Here is a 12,028-nt window from a genome sequence, read left to right as displayed (position 1 = left end):
GCAGAAATGTCTGAAGATGCTTTCTTGAGCTCTAGGGATCCAACCAGCAAGCTGATCACATTGTCACAAAAAGATACAGGACCAAGGAGACAAACTGTACTGTACTTGCTTGCCTCTTCTCAGATGTATTTATTTATAGTGGCCCTAGAGTGTTTGACATTTTTATTGATCACTTTCCACTAATTACAGGTCTCTAGGCTGCTACCTAGTGATAGCTAGATCCTTGCCTGGTAAGAGAGCACTGGATGCCTAGAGGGATGGCTACCAGTTTCATGCCTTCTTTGAACTCCCTGGTGACCTTGTTTGCACAGCAATGGCTGCCAAATTTATTGCTAGTTCATTGAGGGGAAAAAAAATTGAAATTAGGAAATAATTCAGAATGTTGATCCTTATTGAAATGTGATTTGCACAGCAGTGCAATCCATGAAGAATTGTTTATAATCAGGGTGACCAGATGTCACAACCGCAAATGAGGACAAGGCACCCCACAATGTAGGACATCCAAGAAAAATGTAGGATATGACAAAATAAGAGTGACAAAACACTCATATATGGAGTTTGTGTGATTAATTGAAACACTAACATTATTGTTAAATTTAAAATTTTATTACATATAATTTATTGATTACAAGAAGGCTTTGGACTGTGAGACTAAAGAAGAGGACATGTCCTGGAAAAAGAGGACATCTGGTCACGTTGGTTATAATCCACAGCCCCAAACACACTGATGAAGGACAAATAAAAAAAACGAGACCACTGTCCAGCACAATTTATTCATTTACTTAAAAGCATTTATATCCTGCTTTTTCAAAACCTGAAAGGCAGCTCAGGTTTAAACTTGTTAGGGCACAATCCAGAGAATGACATGGGCCGGCATAACTCCCTTGCGCCACCCAGGAGGGTCGCAAACGTGCCATAAAGCACATTTGTGCCTCCTCAGGAGTAAGCTGCGCCAGCGCAGAGGTTGAATCCAGCCTTCATGACGGCTTCTGCAGCGAGCCTTGTGTTGGCCTGGCTGGGTGTGGGCGAGGGGGGGGGAGGGGGAGAGAGGCATTCCTGGGCCGGGGGAGAGTGGACAGTGGGCAGCCACGGGGGCTGGCAAGCAGGGAGCGGGAGGTGGGGCTGGAATCCGACAGTTATGCCAGATCCCAACCCCCATTCCTGGGGAGTTCCGGGTAAGGCACCCTTGCCCCGATGGGTCTCCTCGGACTTGTGCCACCTCTTGAGATGGTGCAAGTCCAAATTCTTCTGTATAAATTTTTCAGCTGTTGATGTATGCAGTATTGTTATATAGACACACACACCGGGGCTGAAAATTGTGCCTTCTGTTTTTTGCAAAAAAAACAAAAAACAAAAAACAAACAAACAAGCAAAACAAAAAACAAAAAAAAACCCCAAAAACAGAAGTCATGATTCTTTTTGGCCTTTCAGAGGCTTCAGAAGACCTTCTGAGGCTGGGGAGGCTCCCATTGCCTCCAAAGGGTACAGGTTGGACCCACCAGTGGGTTCAGAATCCATGGATGATCAAATCGCAGGTTCTGAAACTGTGGGTAATGTGGGCCACCTATATACTGAGAACAAGTCTGAATTGCTCACTTTTGACTTACTGCAGGGCTGCCCAAACTCTGGCCCGCAGGCCATTTGCTGCCCTTGGGGGTCCCAATCCGGCCCCCCAGGGAACCCCGCCCCCCATTTCCAATAGGCACTCGGCTGGCTGGAGACCCACTGGAGCCCTCGCTGGCCTGATGCAACTGCTGGCCTGCAGAGCTCTCCTGCCTCCTGGGAGAGTTCTCCAGAAGCCCCGCAGTTAAGCCCTATCCAGCACACACACCGGGTGTAGGGGAGGCCAGGGCAGAGGCCGCACGTCGGGTGGGGGTGAGTAATCAGGCTGCTTGAACGTGCTGCTTTTCCTCTCCCTTTCTCTGTGTTGCTTGTGAGGTCCTTATTCAGTGTTAACTTACTCCTGGGGTGTGTGGGTGGGTGGGTGAGTGGCTCCCGCAAGTCAGAAATGCCACCCCCCATTTCTCTCCTTTGCTTGTGAGGTCCTTATTCTGGGTTAACTTCTGTATCCTGCTGTATTTGGGTAAGCGTGTGCCTTCTGCAATCCACAAATGGTGGAATTGGTTCTTGGTTCTGTGCATTTTTGCAAAGTGCTGGGAGGGTTGTTTGGTTAAAAACCTTTCCTCATGTGTTTCTACCTTGCTGGGATGAGTTTCTGCCTAGAAATATTTTTCCTCATGTGTCCCTGCCTTGCTAAGATGTGTCTCTGCCTAGAAATATCTATATTATAAATAAACTCACTAGGATTCATTCCTCCATATAGCTTCCATCTTCAATGCATTCATTTATGTAAATATATGTAAATATAGTCAAATTTGAAATAGGAATTAATTTCCCCCCCCCCGGACCCCCGACACAGAGATGATGTGGCCCTCCTGCCAAAAGGTCTGAATAACCTGACTTACTGGAATAAGAATTCTGCAGTTTAAGGAGACGAGGAAGCAAAGGATGGCAGAACTTTCATATGCCCCTTTAAATCCAGATTGAGTGTAGAGTGAGCAAATTGATGGCATGAGAAAGCAGTATGTCTTGTTAGTAAGTCACAAGTGAGCAATTCAGCCTTGTTCTATGAGCATTCTGATGTATATAAGGTGGTTGGCATGTCTTTGATCTCCCACCCTTTGAGAATGCCCATCACAGGTATGGTTGGAATGTTAGGTATGAGAGATTTTAATGGACCGTGGTCCAAAACCCGGATTATTTTAATTTTAAAGATATTTATACTGACCATAAAAGCCTTAGAATGTATGTCAAATTGAGAGCAAGTTGATGTGAGCTGAAGAGCACATTGACATGTGCACTTGAGTATGGCCACAGTCCTAACCAATTCTCCAGCACTGACATAAGGGCAATGCAACTCTGAGGTAAGGGAACAAACATTGCCTTACCTTGAGGAGGCCTCCATGACTGCCTCTGAACAGCATGATGCAGCACATGCCCCACTGGCACAGCTATGCCAGTACTGGAAAGTTGGTTAGGATTGTGCCCTATGTGTGGTAACAGAACTCACCATTGACTGGGAACATGTAATACAGTACTCTTGCGTATGGGAGCAGAAGTGCTCAGTCAAAACAGAACTAGTGCAGGCATGGAGATGGCAAATGGTCTGGGATGGCAGAGTAGAACGAGGAAGTGGCAGAATGGATCTGGCAGCACACAGAGTCCTGGAAACACATTGAGTGATTTTTTAAATAAAAAGTATAAATGAATCACACACAGGCAAAAGTCAAGGAGAATGGATGAGGAGGAACGGCTACTTTAGGAAGAATGGAATGGGACTGTATTAATTCACAGAATATAACAAAAGCATCAGGAAATGCATACTCCAAAGAAGTCACACAGGTCAGAGAAGACAGTTTATTCATTTTTATTGTTGCTACCCATGAATAACACTGATCTGAAAAACAGAGCAATGAGCAGCTTTAATGCAGTAGCTTTTTGCCTCAATGACAGCTGAGACCTGTCAATCATATTATCCCTGCCCTGGCCCTCCCCTCCTTCCCCTAATTCTTTGCACACCACCATAGATGGAAGAAAATGTACTAGACCAGTGTTTATCAACCAGTGGTACAGGTAAAACTTAAGGTTTTGTCCAGTGGTACCTGCAAGACCCCCAGACCCCTGCCACTTGGCAGTAGAACCAGCAACATGAGGTGACAAACACCAATAGGTGGGCAGAGCTTTAAGGCATGTTTTCTTTTTCCATGCTCAAAAAGCCCTCTTTGTCCACTTTGAGCCTTTTATTGGTGTTTATCATGTTGCAGCTGGCCTCATGATCCAGAAGTAACTGGTAATTATGATGTCATCACAAGTGACTTCCAGTTGTACTTAAAATAGGTGGACCATGCAAAGGGAGGACAAACGTTGAGAAACACTGTACTAGACTGCTACAGACAGAATACAAGGGGTGCATAAGTCAAACAAAGCAGCCATCCATCCAAAAAGGGATGGGTGGCTTCAGGTGACTTTTATTTAGTATTGAGCTGTTTGATGGACCATCTTGTTTAGGGTGAAGCAGATCCAGAATGATGTGATTCTGCTAAGAGCATCATTCTTCCCCTACCACTGTACAGACCTCCAAGAAAGCTGTTTCCATGCTGCAGGATTCCGAGCACTACAAAATCAATTATATAGGACAAATAGAAGATCTGAAACGAGGCAAAATAGAACAGGGTGAGTTTTTTAAAAAGTTTTCTTGCTGTCTGTTCAACCAAAGGTCTGTATCCAAAGTCAGGTTTGCCTGTTTAAATGGCATTCAGAATTACAGCCTGCAGGTATAACCTTATTATCCATTAATTTTTCACCCCTGGTTTTATTTCAGCACAATGAGAAGGGCCCTTTCAATTAACAAAAACATGTCCCTTTACTTAGCCTTTTAAAAACAGCTTTGCTTATGCTTACCATTGTAATGTGGGAGAGCGGTGGCAGGCAGGCAATCAATCCATCAACAGCTTAGTTTCAGTTCACTCCAAGGCAAGAAACCCCTCCTTTCCCCCTGGAGATTGTGAAAGTGGAAGGGATTATCACCTTTGCATTCTTTTTGCATTCTATTACCTATTCCAGAGGAAAGGAGGGGTTGCTTTCCTTGGAGTGAACTGAAACTAAGCTGTTGATGGATTGATTGCCTGCCTGCTGCCCCTCTAAGCAAGGCTATTTTTGAACTGCTAAGTAAAGGCACACTGAGTAAAGAGATATTTAAAAAAGAATTGATTTCATTTAACACGATTTTCAGCATCCTTGGTGGTCCTGGGAATGGAACCCACTCGGATGCCGATACACAATTTGTACTTACCTTAGTAAAAAAAAAAATGATTAAGAGTCACAGTCAAGACTGTTCACACTTCATTCTGTTTCTTGGCCATTCATAAATATGATGGTACCTTGAAAACCAACACTGTTATATTTCTGTCTTTTCGTCCTTTGACCCAGAGCATTAATTCATGTCCTTCCAGGAAGCAGTTTTCTGCCTAGAATTCTTCTCACAGATGATTTTACCTCTTCATTCCTCAGTGTGTAGATTAAGGGGTTTAAAATTGGGGTGACTACAGTGTAGAGCAAGGTGATGATCATTTCTCTCCCATAGGAGTCACCGGCAGAGGGAAGCACGTAGTTTGAGATTGCTGGAATTAGGTAGAGCATCACAACGGTCAAGTGTGAAGCGCAGGTAGAGAAGGCTTTCCAACGGCTCTGCCACGTTCGGAACTTGAAGAAGAGGAAGGAGATGATATAGAGGTAGGAGAGGAAAGTGCAGAAAAAGGATGCCAGAGCAATAAAACCAGTCACCACAGTAAAGAGGGTGAGGATGAGGGCAGTGCTGCTGCAGGCCAATTTTAGCAGGGGTTTGATATCACAAACAAAATGCTGGACCTGCTTGGGGCCACAGAACCATAGTTGGGAAATCATCACTGTGTTCATCAGGGCATAGAAGAAACCAGCACCCCAGGTGGCCATAGCGAGTCTCAGGCAAGCCCATTTGCTCATAATGATGCTGTAACGCAAAGGATTGCAGATGGCGACATAGATGCCATGACGCCCAGAAGCATAGCCTCACTGCTTCCCCAAAAGTGGAAAAAATGCATTTGCGTCAGGCACCCGCTAAAGGAAATAGCCTGATTCTCCATTAGGAATCCTCTCAGCATTCTGGGATTTGCCACTGTAGAGTAACAGATATCCAGACAAGAAAGGTTTCCTAGAAAAAAGTACATGGGCGTATGGAGCCTTGGCTCAGCTACGACGACAGTCAAAATGGCCCCGTTCCCCAGCAAACAGGCCACGTAGAGCAGCAGAAAAGGGGTGAAGAGAAGGTTTTGCAGCTTTGGGTCGTGTGTTAGACCGAGGAGGACGAACTCTTCAATCTCTGTCCAGTTCTCCATTGCTATCCAAACAGAAAACAGGAAATAAATGCTTCCATCAATTTCCATAAATACTTGGTCATTGTTTCCAGAAAAAGAAAAATGAAAAAAAATAATGAGGAATCAGTTACAGTGAGGAATAGGATTTCAGTTCCTACAAGATTCTATTGTCTCCAAAATGCATTAGGGAAATGGAAGTGCAATGAAAGTGGTTTAAAGCTGTTGTGGAAACACAGCCCTGGATAGTCTGAGTTTGACGTACTCAATCTTATTTTGAAATACATTTGTTTTATACTGTATAACTTATTTTGTCATGGCCCGGACCCACCAAAAGCCTGGATCCTGGAGATTTTGCCTCCTCCCCCTTCCCAGACTTACTTTCACCATGACTGAACCTTGTTGTTTCAATTTCCCTCTCCTGTTCCCACGGTTGTCCTTCTTTTTCCTCCCACTTCACTGCCACAAAACCCCAGATTTTCCAGCCTAAGTTCATTCTTGGCAGCCCTCCTGATTTCCCTACATCCTACTCTGCTTCCTTTCTCCCCTTTCTTTTATGCCACTGTATGCCCTTTCCCATATTAGGATTTTACAGTACCTAGAAATAGCTTATATTTAGAGTCCAGCTGTGTGATTGAACACATTGCATTGCCTTTTTTTTGCTTGAATCTCCTTTCCTACTACTGTATTAAAATTCTCATGATAAAACTTACCTGCCCTGAACCTTTAAAGTTGTCTTCCTCTTTGTAGCATTCCACTCCATGGAATTGTGGCACTGGTCTCTAGGCTACTCATGTAGTCAAATTTTCTTGTATATGTATATTACACCTACCTTAAATAATTTTGAGATTTTCCATATTGTGTCTACTACCTTATGGGGAGGGGGGCTTGTAAAAGGTCATGCACACTTTACGGGATACAACATTCTTTTGTTGGTTTCTTAATCTTCAGGGGACCCTGCCATTACAAGATAGTTAGGTGTGAATGTATTGCCAGAGTTGGCTTTTCATTCAAATGTTACCCTCCTAAGGAGGGAATGCATGTACTGGCGTCTCCCTCCGCTTGCTTTGGAGTTCCAGGGAATTCCACTGGCTTACACAACTGTGGGAGAGGTCTGCACTCCTGGACAACCAAGCAAAAACTTACAGTGATGAAGTAAACAGGTAGTGATGGAAATGGAGGCGATTACCTTTTCTATGCTAGGAATAGTTTCATAAAGAAATAAATTAATCTCCCCCCCCCCACTTTGGTGCTCATGCGTTTCTAAACTGCTCTGTACTCAAACGGCCTTGCCAGCTTGTTTTCCACAAAATTTTTGACATCTGCAAAATTGTTGATTTCCAGTCATTAGTTCAGTACCACCTCCCACAATTCTTATGTAGCAAAGACAGTATAAATTACAATACTATGCAGGGTCTTTCTCTCTCTTCTGTCTTGTCTGTCTGTCATGCTCCAACTTCCACTATGCTCCAAATGTAATTTCTACTCAGTGTTCCATAGACAGGTGCTAGGGTGGAACCTACTCCGCTAATACACAGAGATGCCTTTCCAGGAATCCTGACGCTTTCCTTTCGCCCTTAGAATAACTCCCCAGGAAGTAAACAGAATCTGAATGCATGTAGTGTGTGCCATGCATGTGCAGAGTGGGCCAGGCATGTGCAGTTTGAGAATATTCATTTATCTCCTTGACTTATAGCATTGCATTAGGGGAGAATATGTAGCCTAAGAAGCAAATGAGTGATGAATTGTTCTGAAAATAGAAATATAGATTACACTGATAAGGCATCCTTCAGTCCCAGAAAACTATGGTATTGCGCTCTGAATGGTGGTTCTGGAACAGAGTGTCCTCTCCAGTGCGCAAAGTCTGGGTAAAGTAGATATGGAAGACAGTTTCCCATGCAGAAAATCCTCCCTCTCCACATTGCTGAAATGGTCCAATGGAAAAGCAGAAGCCAATACGGTTGGTTCCAGCGGCGTCGCAAGAGTTGCCAGAATGTGACTGTGTTCAGCCATGAACTGCCTCAGGGACTCCGGCTCCGGATTTTGCCTGATAAGGAGAAGGTAATTATTTCACTAAAATGAAAAAGAAGAATGCTTCTCAAATATACTTAAGGTTCACATCTTTTGATTGACTTTCCTCCTGTGCACTTAAAGATATGGAAAGTTAGCACGTAGACCTTTTCCTGGCATGAAAGTAAATGGTGATGAATACAAAGCCCATGTTGAATCATGGACTTATTACTTCTTCTCAAAGGGGTTTCTTACAGGGTCCACAAGGTTGACTGAGCATCTGCAAAACTGCCACACAGTATGGAAGCGAAGTAAAAGAGAGAATGTTTGCCTCTGTAATTCATACCTTGATAGCTGTGATAATGGTGTTCTTCTTTTGATGGAGAGATTAAACAGATATGTAAAATAAAATTCACATTTCTACAGCAAAGAAGTATTTGTAACTTTCCACTGCTCATGCCAAAGAAGCAGTGAGAGCTGCAGGTTCTCTTTTCTGTCTGAGAATATGCATTGACTACATCTGCCTATTACGTCGTGTTTATTCAGTGATTATCCCCTGGGGCAGGAATTCCTGAGAGGGGATATTGTGCCATGGGATATAAGCTTAGGAGCCAAAGAGATTTCCTTTGATACTGAAGAAAAGAACATATTATTTATTAGATTTATGGGGAGATGTTAGTTATCAAGTAGGTAATAAAGAAAATTATCTTCAAGTACATTTATGATCTTTGTTTCTGTGCCTTTAAAAACATGTGGAAATTTAGCAGGTGAACTTTTTCCTGGCATGTGGGGAAATGGTGGAAAAAGATTCATATGCTTAAGTTCTCTGAGCGCCCAATCCAATGCAGCTTTCCAGCACTGAGGCGGCCATGCCAAGAGGGCAGAAAGTTTGTTCCCTTGTATCAGGGCTGCATTGTGACTGCCTTGGCACTGGAAAGTTGGATATAATTGATTAATAAAAGCAGCCATTATCTTTCAAGGTCCTGTGCTGTTTCTTCTGCCTGCCAGGCTGCTCAGCATTTGAAAAGCAAGTTGACTCTCCTGTCTGTTACTCTGCCTGTTTTGCCATTTGAGTTCTTAAGCTTGTTCTCAATATTTCTTTGTTTTTAAATGACCCATACGTATAAGAATATTGCCCATTCCCATTTTCTCATGTCCTTGGTATTTCTCCAGTTCAACCTGTCATTGTGGTCAGGTCAAGCCACCGTTATTATCCAGCATTCCTGCTGTAGCATGCCACTGCAATCTTACTGCCAAACAATATTTAATATTATAAAATATTCCAAAATATCCCATGAACACCCTGACAGTGCTAACGAGAGCTTGATTCCCTGATATCTATCTCATATAAATATTGGATTAATTTGTGTCAACTTTCTGCATCACCTGAGAGGACAGTGTAGAAAAACTTGATTGATTGATTGAATGAATGAATGAATGAACACCCTGCCATTCCAGTTAAAATCTCATAAGGCAGCTTACAATAAAATTAAACATAAAACATAATATTTAAGAATTAAATTAAAATTTACTGGATGTTCTTGCATATTCATGGTATCTTCTAGCTCTTGGTCATCATTGCTTGATCCTGCCAAGGGAATTGAGATTCCTCATGCCATTAGACATTTCTTGCCCCTGCCACATGGGAATAGCTTCCTTGTAGGAAACAGCTTCCTCAGTGGTTGCAAATTGTCCTCTTTGCAGCTGTAGTAAGGAGGCCAAAGAAGTTGTCCTCTTTGGAATTGCAGTTGTATGTGAGGTGAGTGGAAGTGTGCATACTTGAACATTTGCACATTTGATAACAAAAATCACTGTTAACTGGGTATATGTCATATCCTGGGGTATTGGAGTTCAAGTACTGGGTCAAACCAAAACAAGCAGAGGCACAGAGATGGAGAATGGCCTAGGATGGTTGGAATAAACTAGGAATGGGAAGAATGGGTCTGGGCCTGGGATCAGACTGAGCCCTGGGAATACGCTAAGTGATATCAAAGAGAAATGAATCACATACAGAGAAGTCAAGAAAGTTGGATTGGGAGGATCTGCTCATTTAGAAACAATGGAATGGGAGGAAACGTATTGATTTCAGAAACACAACAAAGGCTTATGGAAATCTTTACTGTAAGTGGGAAGTAAAACAAAGCAAACAAATAACCAGTCAGCTCAGCATCTAAACATTTTCAAAGTTTCTACCCAAGAATAACACTGATTTGAAAAGGATGGACCGAACAATGAACAGCATTAGGTCCCAATCCTATCTCCAGCCACTGCGCTGCAGTACATCATTGCTGAAATAGCTGCCGCTGCGGAGATGGGTAACCAGCCAGAGGTCTCTTCAGGGTAAGGGAACTCAGTGGGTCTGCTCAGAGCTGTGGCCACTATTTATCTAATACCAAATTGAGGAGACCCATATCGGGCTCTGGAACTCTGGAAGGGGGGATAAGATTCAGCAGCAGCCTCTGCCGTCACCCCCAGCCCCTCCTGGGTCTGAACTGTCACCAGTCTGCCCAGTTCTGTCTGCTTCTCACTTTCCTCCGCCCTCCTCTGCCCCAAAACGCCTTCCCACCACCCGCTCCTGTTCTGCTGGTGCAGAAGCCGACTGCCAACTGGAACTGTCCTCTCTGCCACTGTCTGTCGCCTCCTGGCTGCTGCTCCATTCCTTACAGCACATTTGCATTGCCAGGGGGCACGTGGGCCTCAGAGCTGTCCCAGTGCAGGACCAGGCTATTAATTCAGTTGCTGTGTATTTCATTGACAGCTCAGAGCTGTCAGTCACATTATCCCTGCCTTGGCCCTGTCCTCTTTCCTTAAACGTTTGGACACAACTGTCTATAGATAGATGAAAAGGTTCCAGGCAGTTAAAGACAGAGTACAATGGGGAAATGAGGCCACTATCCATCAAAGGGGGTTTCAGATTACTTTTCTTTGTATTGGTATTGGGTGGTTTGGTGGGACCTCATCTTATTTAGGATGCAATCCTAACCAGCTTTTCAGAGCTGAGGTAAACACAATGAAGCTCCAAGGTGAGGGAACAAATATTCCCATACCTTGAGGAGGCCTCCGTGAGTGCCACCAAACTGCAAAATGCAGCACATGTCCCCTTGGCACAGCTATGCCAGTGCTGGAAAGTTGGTTAGGATTTGGGCCTTAGGGTGATGGAGTTCCAACATGGTGTGATTCCGCTAAGAGGACAGTTATTTTGCAATGACTGAATACACCAACTTGGGAGCTGTTTCCATGTTCTGCATTCCCAGCAGTGCAGAAGTCATTTGTACAGGCAAATTTAAGGAAGAAACCCAGGGAAAAAAAGGATGGTGGGTGTTTATTATGTCTGCTAGTTGAAACAAATGTCCATGGTCTGGATCATGTTTTGCCTGCCTAAAACTGCATTCCAGATTATAGCCCATTTACCCATTTGTTGTAGTCCATGTGCAGCCCACAGAGAATTGAATAAATGTCATAGGGTGCAATTCAAGCCTGCACTGGAGCAGGCAAACCAGGAGGCTTGCACTGCATCCAAGGCAGGTTTGCAGCAAGCAGCAGCTCAGCCAGGGGCAAGGGGAAGCTCTTCCCCTTACCCCTGGGTAAGGGCTGCGCACCCCTATGGGTCTCCTCGGACCTGTGCCACCTCCGCAGGTAGCGCAAGTCCGAGGAGAGCGGAGTGGCTAGAAGCCACTTCATTCGCCCCGGGGACGGGGGTTGGGATCTGGCATAATCGCAGGGTCCCAGCCCTGCCCCTGGCCCCCCGCGCGCCTTCCCCCAGGACTGCCCTCCTCCTGCCCAGAAACGCCCCCTCCCGCCTCCTCCCCTCACACCTACCTTTTAGGCTTGTCAACACAGTGCCTACCTTTTAGGCAGTGAGGGAGCCGCAGCAGAGGCATCTTCCAGCCTCCGCGCATCAGTGCACCAATGCGGCTCCTTCCCACGAATGTACAAATGTGCTTTACGGCACTTTTTGCAACCCTCCAGGGCATCCTATGCTGGCATAACTGCTGGTTAGGTTTGCGCCCATAGTCAGACTGCCAATGGTAGGGTATATATGAATGTCATCGTACATGGAAACTGGCATTTTTACATTTCTACCTATACAACTACTTAGAAACATTAAT

The 12,028-nt window shown here is 44.4% G+C and overlaps 1 pseudogene; it reads right to left on the bottom strand.

Moving 5' to 3' along the window:
- Window positions 1–4,998: 4,998 nt before the first annotated feature.
- Window positions 4,999–5,933, bottom strand: LOC136652638 (olfactory receptor 12D1-like; annotated as a pseudogene).
- Between the last annotated feature and the right edge of the window lie 6,095 nt (window positions 5,934–12,028).

This window comes from Tiliqua scincoides, chromosome 5 (genome assembly GCF_035046505.1).
Source record: "Tiliqua scincoides isolate rTilSci1 chromosome 5, rTilSci1.hap2, whole genome shotgun sequence".
NCBI classification, from domain to species: Eukaryota; Metazoa; Chordata; class Lepidosauria; order Squamata; family Scincidae; genus Tiliqua; species Tiliqua scincoides.
This window is presented reverse-complemented; position numbering and strand designations above follow the sequence as displayed.